We start from the raw sequence: 15469 nt of genomic DNA, 5'->3' as shown, positions 1-15469 counted from the left end.
AGGTGCATTTTGCTTGCAAAGTAGCCTTTGAATGCACAGTGTTGGACATCAGAGATTGAAATTATATATCAGCTGAACTACTTACTGTCATACTGTTCTTTTTGGAGAGTATGTCTATGGCTAGATCTCTACAGATGAATGGATATGTGCGTATTTATACAGATTGGACTTTTTACCTGCTCTATTGATTGCTCTAGTGATGGCCTATTAATGACCTGGCACATTCTGTCTAATGTGTTCTTGCACAAAGTTGAGATCTTTCCTCTATAAAGTCTAAGTATCACATGACTTGATTGACATCAGTGATTTTTTTTTTTTTTTTGAGACAATTCTTTGCAATTGAGGACAAGGCATGTGGTTGCCTTATTCGTGCTGAAAGTTTAGACCTATACGGGTATGGAGTTTTTGTCTTCTACAGTGTGTTGGAATGAGCTGATGTTTCACTGCTGTTCTGGAAAATCTGTTCTTCTGCGATGCTAGCCAGTTCTGGTGCGTAAAGAGAATGAACATAATTCTCCTTGCAGAGGAGCAATATGTGATTTTAATTTAACATGGAAGCTCTAGATAATTCCTCTCATTACTGTCGGAAAACCAATATATTTCCTTCATAAGTAGATGACATCCATTGTGCATTGGAATGACCAGTACTCACGGGAAGGCCATTTAGGTAAAGCTGTGCTGTATTCTGCAGAACTGTTAACTCAGAACAGAAATACATTTATGTCTGAGGTGTCATGAGTAACTGCTGTGCTGCAGTCTGCCCATGAGGATTACTGCTTCATTTATTTCTTGATCTCTAGGGTGAGTTGTTATAATTCTTGATTTTTACTGTGATCTCTGATAAATAATGGGAAAAAGTACAATGCACTGGATATAAAACCCCATACATTTAAAACACAGGCAAGACCTTGCATTGTGACTGGATAACATGCTCTGTCAGAAGAGTGAAACTGGTGTAAATACACATAAGGTTTTTGCTGAACATCAACAACACTGAAAAAATTGTTGCAATATTTTAACTAAACCTTCATTCTTAATCTAGATCTCCACGGCCTACAGCGGGACAACTGTATTCATTGCAGCCATGGTTAGAAGAGACAGCTGTTTTTCCAGCTGAGATGTTGCAATCATGACTTAGATGCCAAAACACAAAACTTTTTTTTTTTTTTTTTAACAACAATGGTAGCAAAAACTATCCTTCTAACAAATGTATGGTATTATTCCTCAATTCGTTTTTAAGACATTATGTTTCTCTTCCTACTTAACAGTATACAGAAGGAAACAATAAAACTTGCATCACAGATCTGAAGAGTAGCTTTTGGGCTGTGCCCTCATGCTGGTCTAGAGGAAAATAAGGAGCAGGAGGCCAAGCCAAGAACATGTGTGGAGACTGGCACCATGAAAATACTCCAAATTCCTGGTCAGATCCCCTCTGCTTTTTGTATGCCCATTCTAGGCAATGTGACAATGTGTTTGCTTACTGGTTATATCACCACTGGAGACAGAATGTCCTCTGGGGCTCCTCCAATAGGAGGATGATTTGTTGGTTTAGCAATCATTAACTCATCCCTATTTTTTTAACGCAAATTAAAGTCGGCAGTAGAGTAGGCTCATGCTGCTCAGTGGCAGCTCCTTGGCAGCTCCTTATGCTTTCTGGTTAGGTCCCCTCTGCCAACCAACACATGGACTTCAGCAATTGTTTGGAGTGCTTCAGCTGGCTTGTAATCAGACTTACCCGAGCAGAGCTATACTGGCAGGTAACTTAAAGACCTCTCAGAAAACATCGAGGGTTTTTGCTAAAACCACTAATGCGTATATTAGCTGAGTTATTTGCAACTGGAAGTAAGCAGCTGGACACCATGTATGCATGTATCAAATCATCCAGCAAGCCAAGAATTTTAGGTTAGTGAACAGTTAAAGCCAGAAACATTATTTAGGTACATGCAAATACTTTCAGTTTAGGATGAGGTCAGTAGTCTCCACTGATTTCTGAGGCATTGATGGGAAGGTATCTGTAACATTCAAAAGGCTGCTGACAACATCAATCAAAACCTATTATGTGACACGTTATTTGCTTGGAGATTTGCTGTATTAAGATGCCATGTGGTTGGAATCAGATCATTTTAATTGTTATCATATGTAATTGTCAGCCACATAATCGTGTCTGACCAAGCTTTAACAGTGTTTGTTTTTCAGACTTCTTTCCTGCAGCCTGAGCTCTTTTTGGATAATTTCAGTGTCATTTTTTGATATTGTTGTTTGTTTGTTTTTTAATATCTAAAGAAAAACTGAAGTTTTCACAGATTGGACATTGCAGTGACCTTACATCTGAACAATAGAGGGTCTGATGTTAAACAAACATTGTAATCTGACTTTCCCAAAATTTCAGAATACATTATAAAATGCTATCTAGCTGTAAAAGCAGCAGTGGACCTTTTGTTCTAGTCACGCAAAAGCAAACACACAGAATCTGCTTTTAGTCACATTGTTTTGAATGGATTTACTCTCTGTTGCTGCTAATGTAGCTGGCTCAGCAAGTTTCTGGGAGATATAATATACTACAACGTGGAAGAGAGGGGAGGATGCTAACAGTTCTTAATTATTGTTATTTGATAGAAGCAGAAAATATCTGAAGTTCTAACTATTTTAAAATTAACACAGGCACAATTTAATGTCATCATGCATTTCAGAAAATACATGGTTGTAGAATTTTCATGATTAGTCTATTAATATCTGCTCAACTAAGATTAGTTGCATTTCTTCCCTCTATTTTACCTCAGGTTTGTAGCTAACAAATAAGGGCTATTCTCTCTAGCAACTTGCCATGTTGCATGACAATTTGTGTTGTAGACTTTGTTACACATTCTAAATGTCTCATAAACTTTTCTTTTATAAAATTCCTTAAGGTAAGACTAAACAATGATAACCTGCCTCCTTAGAAGACAGTGCTTAAGTAACTGAACATGAGTTAAGAAACAAATAAAGGCTAGAATTCAAATGTAAAATAAGCTTGCAGAATTTTGCTTGAATTCTTACATAGATGGATAGGAAAGAAATTCTGATATTTTTCCATTCTTTATACCAAATACAGATGTGGAAATGTTGACTCTGGTAAATTTGTGTAAAACCATACACACAGAATATGATCAACTTGTCTGTCTAGATGTCTTTACACTATCTCCTGTTATTCTTATATTAAAACAACAACAACAAAACAACCGTTTTTGGCTAAAGCATTTCTTCCTCTTGTTTTTAAGAGATCACACAGTGTATCTGGCATATCTGTGGAAAATGTTTTCCAAAATACAAGCTCTTTTATTATAAGAAAGGCACCTTACTTTCAATTTTGTTGTATCTGGCTTAAGTTTCCAGCCCCTGGTTATTTGGCTAGATGGAAGAGTCTTTTTTTGGTGTTTCTCCCTGTGAGTTACATATATATACAACTCACCTCTCCCCATCTTCTTTCTGATAAAACAAAACAAAACAAACAAACAAAACCAGAAGAAACTCTTATGTATGTATGTATGTATTTATTTATTTATAATTTTTACTGCAAGGAATTATCCTTTGAATATTTTTGTGTCTCCTTCCTGTACCATTCCTGATTTCTGTTTGAATGCCCAGTCTTCATCACTGTATGCTATCCTGCCAAACTTGTGTCATTCACAGATTGTATTCAGGGATATGTTTACATGACCATTGGTGAAGTTGCTAAAGAATATTAGGCCTTGTACAGAGCCCAAGGGAACATTGGGAACATTCAGACAGTCTCAAATCCCAGCTGATGCTTAGTTTTTTTGAGATCTGTCAGCTAGTTTTTAATCCATTTGATATGTGCTTTATTTCTATTGCACAATGCTAAAATCATAATAGTATGTCAGTTTCTGTGGATATTAATTTAACCCTTCCTTTCTCCTTTTTCCTTATATACCACTGCAGTATCAGAGTGACTCCCACATAGAGTTGTGGTGGTTTCACACTGATGGGCAGCCCAGCTCCACCATGCTCTCTCACTCCCATTCCTCAACTGAACAGGGGGAGAAAATATGATGAAAAAAGGCTCATGGGTTGAGATAAGGACAGGGAAATCACTCACCAGTTACCTTCACAGCTGAGACAGACTCAACATAAAGGAGATTAATGTGATTTATTGCTCACTAATAACAGACTAGTGCAGTGAGAACTAACAGTGAAGTAAAGACACCTTCCCCCTATCCACCCTCTTCTATGTCCTCCCCTTGAGCATCTCAGGGGAATGGGGAATGGGGGCTGTGGTCAGTCCCTGATGCTTTGTCTCTGCCGCTCCTTCACGGTCACTCTCTGCCCCTGTTCCATGTGGGGTGATCCTGCGGCGGCTGCCCACAGGCAGCAGCTCTTCAAGTACTGCTCCCACATGGCTCTGTACCATGGGGTCCATCCCCCGGGAGCAAACTGCTCCAGCACAGGTCCCCCACGGGCAGCAGCTCCCCCCAGACCCCTTGCTCCTGCGTGGGCTCCTCTCCATGGGCTGCAGCTCTGGCCCGGGGCCTGCTTCTGCGGAGGCTTTCCATGGGCTGCAGCCTCCTCCAGGCCACATCCACCTGCTCCACTGGGGGCTCCTCCATGGGCTGCAGTATGGAGATCTGCTCCATGTGGGACCCATGGGCTGCAGGGGGACAGCCTGCTCCACCAGGGGCCTCTCCACAGGCCGCAGGGGAACTGCTGCTGTGTTCCTGGAGCACCTCCTGCCCTCCTGCTGCACTGACCTGGGGGTCTGCGGGGCTGCTTCTCACTCCTCTCTCCCAGATGCTGTAGCATCTCTGGTCAGCTCTGATCATCAGAAGGTCCCTCTTGGAGCTGGCTGGAGCTGGCTCTGATCTAACATTGGGCAGCTGCTGGGCTCTGCTCTCAGAAGCCACCCCTGCAGCCCCCTGCTACCAAAATCTTGCCACATAAGCCTAATACAATAATAGATATCATTAAAGAAGTACCATTAAAGAAGACTTCATAGTATAGCTGGCACTTTCCCCACATTGGGGGGTGTGAGGGTGTGTGTGGGAAACAGCAATTAGTTCATTTTCATTAGTTCATTAACAGCAATTAGTTCATTTTTGTATTAAGCATTTTTTCCCCTGCTTAAATACCGACTGGATTAGGCTGGTAACAGTAGAGGTTCTTGTGGTGTCAATGCTTACCTGTGTATATGTATTGTGAATTAACTTCCAGTCTTCATCTTGATTTGAGCAAAATATTACAGTATACATCCAGAAAGTACAAAAAGAAAGGCCATTAATAACACACAGAGAAAATATTACATTTTAAATTGTGACTCCGAATTTCAAAGTATGATGCACGTAGTGTCTCATGCTAAAAGCTGATCCATTGTTAAGTGCTAAAACCAGCATACGTACTATTGAAATTGGGAACCTATGTTGTTGGTATTCTTCAAGTTACATAATTGAATGAGACGTGCGTAACCAGTTTAACTATAATGCAATGACAGGGAAATTAGCTTCTACAAGCTTTGACTATTCAGTATGTTTAATGTACCTAGAGCCCCAAAATACATGTATTTGTTACCAAACCCTGTAGATAAACAGAAGTAAATCGGCCCTGAAAAACAACCTAGTGATAACAGTATTCTGTAGCTGGCATTCAGATAAGTTGTTTTCAGTGTTACTACTCCATAGTATTGTACATAGAGACTGAAAGACATTAAATGTCAGGCTAAGTAATGCTGGAAAACTCAGTCCTGTAGCTAGTATATATTAATACTAACTGCATGTATGACATAAGTATGCCTACATACAGTGTAATTAATACAGAATTTTATAACAGATTCTGCTCAGAAAGTGAGGAATCATTATATCTGAGTGCAAGACTTCATTTGAATCTGATTTGGTTGCTGGACAAGGAGATGGACCTTGTTTTTGCTTGTTTGTTTTTACATGCATATCTCTGGCAGCTCCTCTCTAGTTAGTCATTTGAAGAAGACAGATATGATTTCATTAAAAAAATAACAGAGTAAATTAGGACAAAGTCTAGGAAAATATGCTATTTTAGCCTATAGGGAATATCAGTTGACAAAAATCTTCACTCTGTTTGTTAACAGATTCCTTTTTGACTGCAGCAATCTCAAAGTTGGACATCAGGCAGACCAAGTGAATCCTGAACTCTGGAGGTCATTGATGCTCTTCCAACTTCAAAAATAAGCAGGGATGATATTGGGATATTGACTACAAATCAGATGACGGCTCTCGATCATTTTCTTCTGGATCACTAGTATGAAAAGGAATTTGTAAAACAGAAATGTCTCCATCTCCTTTAAATAGTAATAAAGATAAATCCATCAAAACAAACGAGCAGCTAGTTAAATTCTTTGTCCATATACACGTGCCATTTCCCATTTGTAATCAATGAGAAACTTCTGTATACACCCCAGGGCAGAATCTCACTCATCATATATAACACTTTATTGTTAATTTAGGATGATTAATGATCAAGTCAGTAGCTGTGTAATATTTGTGAATTCTATTCTACCACTGCTTAATTTTATATTATTTTAAAATTTACAGCTGCCATGGAAAATGACCAGAAATCTACAATCTGAGAAAACCCATCCATCATCTTCAGGCAGTCTTCCAATCTGTTAACTTTAGCTGCTACTAATAAGTGTGTCCAGGAAAAGCAATTATTACAATGTTTCACAGAATAGCTTCCAGATAGCATATGATGTAAACTGCTCTTGGGCAACATTTCTTCTAAGGAAGCAGCCTTAGAAGCATTTTTTTTTTTTTTCTTCAGTAAGCAACTTCACTGATGCCGGTATTATAAAAACAGAAATGGAGATCTAGAGCCTTACATGTTGGAAATGGGGATTGACCATAGGTACTGTGCCCACTTACACCTTCCAAAGACTCGGATCACTATGCTTTGTGAAGTGCTCGCTACAGGTTTGATCAGTGTGCAGACTCTTTCAGTAAGGAAGAGTTCTTACCTGGGTCTGAGATGTGGCCATTAGGATAATATATCACACAGTGCCAAATCAGGCACCCTGTTTTGACTTTGTGTTCCCCTCCAGGAAATGATATTTTATCTACTATTTAATGTATATTACCAGCAATGGAAACCAAGCCCAAACTAGCGCATGAAGATCTCTAAGACTGCCTCTCTAAAATCTCTAAGTGCATGAAAAACCATGAAGATTGCCATTCTGAGGCCCTTAATAAAAATTCAGCATCACAGCAGGCTGCTCCGAAGTAACACCTCCCCAGCTAATACCTCCCCAGCTAATTACCTTCCCAAAGTAATAATGGAGCATTGTGACAGAGGTGGATATCCTGCAGTTGTAGAGAGGCCAGTGCAGGAACTCAGCTGAGCTCCAAATACAAACACCTTCCTCACAGAGAAGGGGGCCAATGCTAGAGTGTGTGGCTTATCTGGGTCTACTTTCACTGTAGCCTGATTTCTATAATGAGCAACCTCTGGCAAGGGATTGAAGAGGAAAACTTGAAAAATCCATTGTGATGAAAAATATGCATTAGTAAAAGTTTTACATCAGGACCTTAGAGCCAAAGCATTCACCAAAGCATTCAGGATCAGTCAGATAATCATACTGTGGCATCTCATCAAGCCTCTCTGATTAGTTTGGGGGCTGGTTAGTATCGCACCTCTGTATTGGAAGTTCCTCACTGTAGTTCCTGGCTGTTCTTCACTTGTCCTTGTAGGCAGATGTTAGCTCATGAGTAACTTTGGAAGCATTTCAATATGCCTCTGCTAGGCTCCTTGATCTTGATGGCTGTTGCTAGCAGATGACATTCAGCATGCTTCCAGACACCCGTCTAGCTCATTGGACTGAATGACTTGTCTTTTCAATTCCACTTCTGCAGCACATTATAGATCGTCTTGGCATGTTTGGATTTTGGATTGCAGATTTGCTTTCTGAACCATGAAGAATTTGACACTAAGAGGAAAGCATGGTCTGGACTGCTTCTGAAAACTTCTGATTAATGTGCTAGATCTTTCTGCATAATATGTAATCCAAACCAAGACACCCATCTAATTATTATTTTTATTTTATTATTATTTTTTAATCTTAGTCATGAATACCATCATTAAACTGTTTGCTAGGAGAAATGAGATCAATAGGATCATGGTATGCTTATAATTTTTGTTTGGCAATTGGTTCTTTTCATGAAGAAACTAAGGAGATACACATACGGGAAAGTTAGAAACTGTAATTTGCCTTGCTTAAAAAAAGCTGTTCAGTGTATCAAGATATTTGCTTTAAATCATCAAAGCAGTTTTGGCCAGCAGATGCACATACACACATATATATCTGTTATTAAAATATGTGTAGGCATTCATCCTTATATATATATATATATATATTCCTTATATATATATGGTTATAATCTGTACATTCATGCCTTCATATAAATATGTAAAATTCCTTCTTATATATACATTCACATACATATACATGTGTTCCTCTTTAGTATATCCTCTTGCCTTTAATTGTTGAAGATTGATGGATGCCAGCATGATTGATGTCTAATAAGAGGGTAAGGTACCTTGCTGAAAGGTCAACAAGCAGTGTCTGGGAGTTCTTGGTGTCCTTGACACCCTGAAGATAAGTGGCTGGAAAGGCTGATCTTGCGTAAGACTTCTGAAATGATCAAATTTTGGTTATAGAAAGGGCTATATTCCACATGCAAGTCATAGGCAGTTTGAAATGTTCATCAGCTTGGTTACATGTCCTCTGTTCTCTTGGGCAGTAGCTCTACTGTAGTGAGTTGAAAGGCTGTTAAAAATACTTATTTTCCCTGGGATAGGGAGAATGAGAGCTTAGAAACACAGAATCAGAGAATATCTGGAGTTGGAAGGGACCCACAAGGATCACCAAGTCCAACACTTGGGTCTGTACAGGACCACCCAAAAATCAGACTGTATGTCTGAACTTCTGACTTACCAATTTTTATTTATTTTTTTCTTCATGTGAACTTGTTTTGTGTGTTAATAATGTAAAGTGATGATGTGAAGTGTGATGATGAAATTGTGAGCTGGAAACGTGCAATGGTAGCTGTTTGATTCCTGATGGCATAATGCTATATGTAATGATGAGAAAGGTGAAAATAAAAATGACATTTCCTATTTGTCAGATGGTCTGTAGCACTAACAGAAGTCCAACAGTCAGAAAATTTCTAAGCTAGAAATTATTGTAGGCCTACTAGCGTACTTCTTAATATCAAGGATTCTTTTAACTAAATGTGTAAATTAAGATGTGTCTGAGTAACAAATATCAAGTTTAAGGTCATGCTTTGCTATTAATTTTAACAGAAGCCATCGTTGTTTTCCTAGAGACAGCAGTTTGCAACAAGAATGACTCTGGTCTTTGTGGAATTACTCTGTTATTTTACAGCAATGTGCTCAGTGTGGAGAGCACATGCCATTAATGAATATATATTTTTTTTAAATCCAGATACTCATTTTATCGTACAAGAAAATCTCGGTTCCTAAATCTTTTCAGACGTATCACTCAGTTTATGTACACAACAGGTTTTTGACTGTTCTGTATCTCTTCCTGAAGTGAAAAGTCAGAGAAAAAAAAAAAAAAAAAAGAGGAGTTCTTATGTCTAAGTATTTGAAAATTACTCTGGTCTAGATGCTACTAAAGCAGAAGTGTAACAGCACATGTTAAAAAATAAATAAATAAAAATCACTAGATGTAGAATACAATGTTCCAGACACACTGGATTATATTCAAACTCATATGAGCCTGTTGTCTGATTAATTTACCCTCTTGAGAAGTACTAGAAAACAGGTGGCGTTTTTTCAGTTTTGTACTTTGCTACTTACTAAAGTCCCCAAACACGTTTCCTTATATTGTTTCTCTGTGTGTTCCTCTGGGCTTGTCAGAAGAGATGTGTGAATGAAAATAAACCTGAATTCTGTGTTGCTTATAGGGCTTGGTTCAAAGAGGATTGGCAGCCACAGAAGGATCTCACCAAGGCTTCCATGACTTCTAGTCACGTCATTAATGAAGACCTTTTGAACGTTTTGGTCTTCTACCTTCTACGTGAAGAGAAATAATGATCCTGCCTTTGAAAAATGACTTAAAATTGACAGGGATGTAGATATTAACCACTCTTATACCTCCTTAGAAGCAGTAAGAAATGAAAGAGCATTTACAGAAAGACTGTGTTTTATTATATTTACAACAATGGAACTGGAATATAACCTTTTTATTTAAAAATCAAGCTGCAGATTAAGTTTTGATTGCAGTATTTTGTACTGAAAATAAGAATAATGGAAGCAATTAAGTATTCATAGTCCTGCTCTCACACAAACACCTTCCATGGTGAGCCTGTTTATGCAACTGAGTGTGCCATACAATTGTTTTTATTACCTTCTTATAAAACAGCCTGTATAAAACACTTTCTTTTTGATTGTTTCTTTGTGTATTGTTGAGCGTGTTTGCATTCTAAAGGGCTTTGCCTCATTAAAGCAATTACTGTAAACTTGCTGTAGTTTGTTGCTTTTTTTTTTTTTTTTTTCTCTTCTCCCTCTGAGCACTAGAAATATCCATAAAGAGCTCTTGCCCAGTCAGGATGTTCTGTATCTACCAAGGCTAGCAGTGGGAAGCTTCATTCTGAGCACAAAAAAAATCGGCGGAGATTTTCTTTAGCTGGAGCATCAAAACAGCGGTGAGCCTGAGGAGGGAACGTCGCCGAGCTCTGCCTGCTCTGACAGCCCCCATCCCCCTCTTTCTGATACAAGCATCAGAAGAGCAGAGATTTCCAAAGACAAGCTCTGCCATGTGAAGGGAGGAAATAAAAGAAAGGTAGATGGGTGTGTTATGGGGCAAGATTTTGATCGATTCTCTTATGGATTTTGTGGTTTTAGAGGGGGAAGGGCCATACACCACCCCTTCCCATGATAGTTCCCATGCTCTGCCCACATCTCAGATTCACTTAATCAGATGGAAGGAACCTCCAATTTTCTCCCCATACTACATCAGGTACCCCCGCTCAGATGGTGAGATATAGCATATGTGTAACACCTGCTCATGGTTTCAGTAATTTGCTTCCTCCTGGTGATGGGGAACGAAGAGAGACCTTCTCTTTAGGGTGACAGCTCGGTTAGCATAGCTACAAGCTGACCCTTCACATGGTGAAAATAAAAGGCCAGCTTATGCTGTGGAAAGGCCGAAGTGGTCTCTTATATATAACTTAGAAAAACAAAGATGCACAGGTGGAGGAACCTACTGAAGATCTGCAGGTAAGGGTGAGATGGAACACAAATGGTTGAGAACTTTCTGAAAAAAAATGTCCTCTAATCAGAAAATGCTGATTTGCCAGACCCGTAACTTTCAACAGGAAGTTGAACACTGGTTCAGTAAGTTTCTGGTTGAAATAAGAGACCCTTGTTTGCTGTCTCAGGGCAGCCAGAAGTTCCTGGGTGGGATAATCAGATCCCAAACAGCACACTGCATGTAAGGCTGTAGTCCCTTTGAGTTGACCCGGGGAGGTGAGAGTCAGCACCCCACAGCCCAGGTGGGTTTGGCATTGCTGACTGTTTCAAAAGGAGAATTTCTCCGGTTGGAGCAGCTCCAGCTCATGTACATAACAACACAACATTAGGCAAGAGAGTGAAAGAGCCTGGGCTGGTAGTCCAGGAATTAGCTCAGCGTGCTGGGAGGAGCAGGTGGAAGTCCCTGTCTCCTCTCAGACTGACGTGCCATTACTTGCACAGAGTGAAACACCTTCAGCTGGGGAGATGAGCAAAGCACCACACCCTCCTCCAACACACCGAGCTGATCCCGGGCTACAGCAGCCTTTTATTCTTGTTCCTACAGAGAAATCATTTTACCCAGTTCTCCAACAGCTCCAGTGAGACTTAATCCCAGGCTGTTTACTGCTCTGAGCAGGAAAAGAAAATATGGCTGGCAGCATGCCTTGTTTGAAAGGCCTTGGTAGCACGCTGAAGCGGAACAGGCACAGGGACCTTCCTGAAGCTGTGAGATCTTTCCCCCTTCAAGGGAACCATTTTTTCTACCCAGCTCTAACAAGGAACAAGTAGTTGAAAAAAATAAATAAAATAAATAAGGCCAGGGAAGTGTATAGCACTGTATCACTCAATAAAGTGGCCCTATATTTTCAGGAGTACGCTTAAGTAACCGAGTCTCGTGATACCTGTAGAAATGCTAAACAGAGCCTCAGGGAAAAGAGTTAGTCAGGGACGGAGCTTTGCAGTGCACTTGGAGCCAGCCCCAGGTGAGGAAAGCTGTGATTGTTACTGCTGTCAAACAACACGCAGTACCATATCCACAGAGGTTTCTCCCTTCAGATCACAAACCGAGACAGCTGGAGATACTAGGGCTTGTTCCTCACTGTCCCGAAGCCCATTCAGCCGTCCCTTTCTGCATATTCTGCTTACAGGAGGTTTAAAGGCAACTGCTTGTGCCACTGAGTGGTCATGCCTGCTGTGTCTATGGTCACTTTGATGAGAGCAGTGGGAAGTTGGCTGCTCTGGGCTCTGCTTCCATCACTTCACTGGTGGTGCTCTAATGTGAGTGTCCAGCGTGGGAGCACTGTGTTGGTCTGGCAGCCAGCATCGCTGCTTTCTCAGCCCCTTGCTCTCCTAATGGACACCGGGGGCATATTCAATGGGGGGGTGCAACTGGAGGGCCATTGCTGCCTGGGAATTCAAGGCTGGTACCAGGATTGAGGTGCCACATCCAGTTAACCCAAGAACCTGGTGTTGCTGGTCTTTCCTGCCCCCCTGCTCTGCTCACCATGAAGGTGCTGTGAAGAAGCAGCACACATGGGAAAGGGCCACAGAACAAGCCTGATGGGCATCATTAGGAAGCCTGAGGAGAACCTTCAGTGCACAGATGTAGGAAAACAACTTAATCCTGCTTTCCCATTTCACACAAACTCCCATCTAACTGGATTTTTACCATGTCATATGCTCCTCTAGCACTGCAAACAGCGGGCTAACTGCCTGCAAACCAGCCCTATTCCAGTGATGACTACAAAGGGTTACTCCAGCAATCCATAATCTCTCTTCTTTCCTGGTGTGTTGCTGCTCATGCTGTTGGCTCTAATCCCTGGGAGGTGCTGAACACCTACCTTTCAGCATCCGACTCCAAATCGCTATTCTTTAAATACACACAAACCATAAAACCACCAATAATTGTTTTCTTTATGATCGTATAACTTAGAGAACATAATTCCCTCCAAATACCCACGTTAGCTCTGAGTTTGCCTTGACGTTGTTTTCATTGCAGTTGTGTTACTTCGATGCAGGATTGTTTGAGGCATCTGCATTGTTATTATGCTATGATTTAAATTTCAGTAGCTGCGAGTCTGCCCGTGAGCTCTAAAAGCGCTCACGTCAGCATCGCCTCTGCTTATCTCTGCACCGTCACACTATATCTAGTGCTAAAGAAGTGGTTTGTGTTTATTTGTTGGGTGTCTCAATCATTTTGGAAGCTGCCAGTGACTTTCCTAATTCAATAATGCTGCTACTACAGTATTAATCATTCATCATATCCCGAAAGCAAAAGTGTAGTGATTTAAGAACAAAAGGATTTAAAGAAAAATAAACACATGACCCACTGTGGCTGCTCTGGGGAAAGGAGCAGTATATGCATGGCAGAGGCAGTAATGAATAGCATCTGCTTTATCTGTGGAAGAGCAAACAGTTGTAGACATTGATCATTTCTCAAAAAGAGTGGTGTTGACCAAAAACATGGAGGAAAGCCATCCAGAAGCTATTTTGTGCAAATGAAGTGCAGATTTGTGTATATGAGTCGATACCCCATTTGCTGTTTCCTTTCATTAAAACCACAACATTAGCACTGGAAAATGATTATAATGGTTACAGTCAAAGCCACTGTAATGCTCAATTCACAGAGAGCTCAGTGAGGGCAGGGAAGGGAAAAAACAGAAATCCTTCAGATCTTAAAAAAGTGGGCTTTCATGCACTGGAGCTATAGCGGAGCAGGCTCAGGTATTGTCTCTTGTCATTGTCTCACTAGGCTGCAAGTAAGTCACTGATTGCGTCCTCAGGGCCATGCAACAGCACAGTGCCATTTCCCAAAGCACCCTGTCACCACCTCTGCTTCCCGGCTGTACTGAGGCCAAACCCTGGTTCTCACAAGAGCAGCTCCAGCAGGCCAGAGGAGTTCACGGTGTCCCTCGGCTGGCTCTATCCCAAGAAACATTTCAGCCCCCTGGCTCCCTGAGGCAGAGCTCTGCGACCCCCTGGCACCCCAAACATCTGTACACTCAGCGCTCAGTGCTTCCCCCCGGCTTTGTCCCATGTGCAGGCAGAGGGGTGTCCAGGAGCTGTGCAAACTAATAGCAGGGGAATGGCTTTGCCTGTGGGAATGGGTTTCTCTTCAGGCATAACTGACTGAAATTCCTCCTCGTTATTCAGTGCTGGTGTGCGATGCTTGCAGGAGGAGGGTTGCAGGTCTGTGTCCTGTGACAGAGATGTTCAGCCTTGGGCAGGTGACTGAGAAGCATTTCTTTTTCCCCTATTTACTGTTACCTCGTCACACACTTTCCCTGTTATTGGGTGACTCCTCCTAAGATTACCCATGCTTTCAGTGCTGGTCCTGAGCTTCTCTCCCAACATAACCAGCAGCCAAACTTCCTCTGCTCTCAGTGGCATGGGACAGGAGCCCATGCTCCCCTTTGCCTACAGCTGTCCAGGGAAATCCTCCTCAAATTGCCTTTCCAAACCACACCTTGTCCCTGGAGGTGCCCAGGACCAGATCCCACTTGACTCTCACCATCAGGCAAACCTTCCCAAGCCAACAAAATCCTTCTTTCCCCGAGCAGCAACTCCTATTCAGTATCCCCTCGCTAATGAGGGACCTTTCAGAAACACAGCCCATAATTGCGCTTCGAAAACAGGGATGCAAAATGTCCATTGACCAATTTGCTGCCCAGGTTGCCTACCCCTTCCCTCATAAGACAGCTCTAAAGGGAAAAGGGAAAGAGAGATCCTTTGGCATCGCTTTCAAATGAAAGTTGAGTTCAGCTAATGGCTGGTCCCGAGAGCTGACTCCCCTCTTGCCTCGTGTGCCGGCTCTCCTATAAAGTTGCAGCCCCACACTTGAGCATAGCTGGGGTTTGGCACACTAATGCTCTACCTCTGCATTGCTGGGAGAGGCCACTGAAAATATACAATCCCCAGACGGGAGCGATTTAGTGAAATTAAAAACAGACAGGGGGCACTGGAACAAGGAGGTGTCAAATGTTCCCCCTGCCCCACGAAGAGTTTGATGTGGCTGCTATGTATACCTGTCTGTCTCCTCTTCACTGCTGTCTAATTTTGAAAGTTAAAATGCACAGAATGAGAGGAATTAGAGCAAAGACACACACACAATCACAGACACGCACATGCGCTTTTAATTGTGTGTTATTACCAGTTAATTTCGGCTTGTCCAAAGGCAGGAAGAAAACAGCCTACAGTG

At 41.4% G+C, this 15469-nt stretch overlaps 1 long non-coding RNA gene across 1 annotated transcript in view; it reads left to right on the top strand.

Moving 5' to 3' along the window:
* LOC137852355 (uncharacterized) overlaps positions 1 to 9697 on the top strand; it is a 31594-nt gene extending 21897 nt beyond the window's left edge. Inside the window, exon 2 of the long non-coding RNA XR_011093780.1 lies at positions 6092 to 9697. This is a non-coding gene — a long non-coding RNA (uncharacterized lncRNA). The remainder of the gene's footprint in view (positions 1 to 6091) is intronic.
* Positions 9698 to 15469: the final 5772 nt, after the last annotated feature.

Source organism: Anas acuta, chromosome 2, assembly GCF_963932015.1.
Source record: "Anas acuta chromosome 2, bAnaAcu1.1, whole genome shotgun sequence".
NCBI classification, from domain to species: domain Eukaryota; kingdom Metazoa; phylum Chordata; class Aves; order Anseriformes; family Anatidae; genus Anas; species Anas acuta.
Note: the sequence above shows the minus strand (reverse complement) of the source record. Positions and strands in the feature narration are given on the sequence as shown.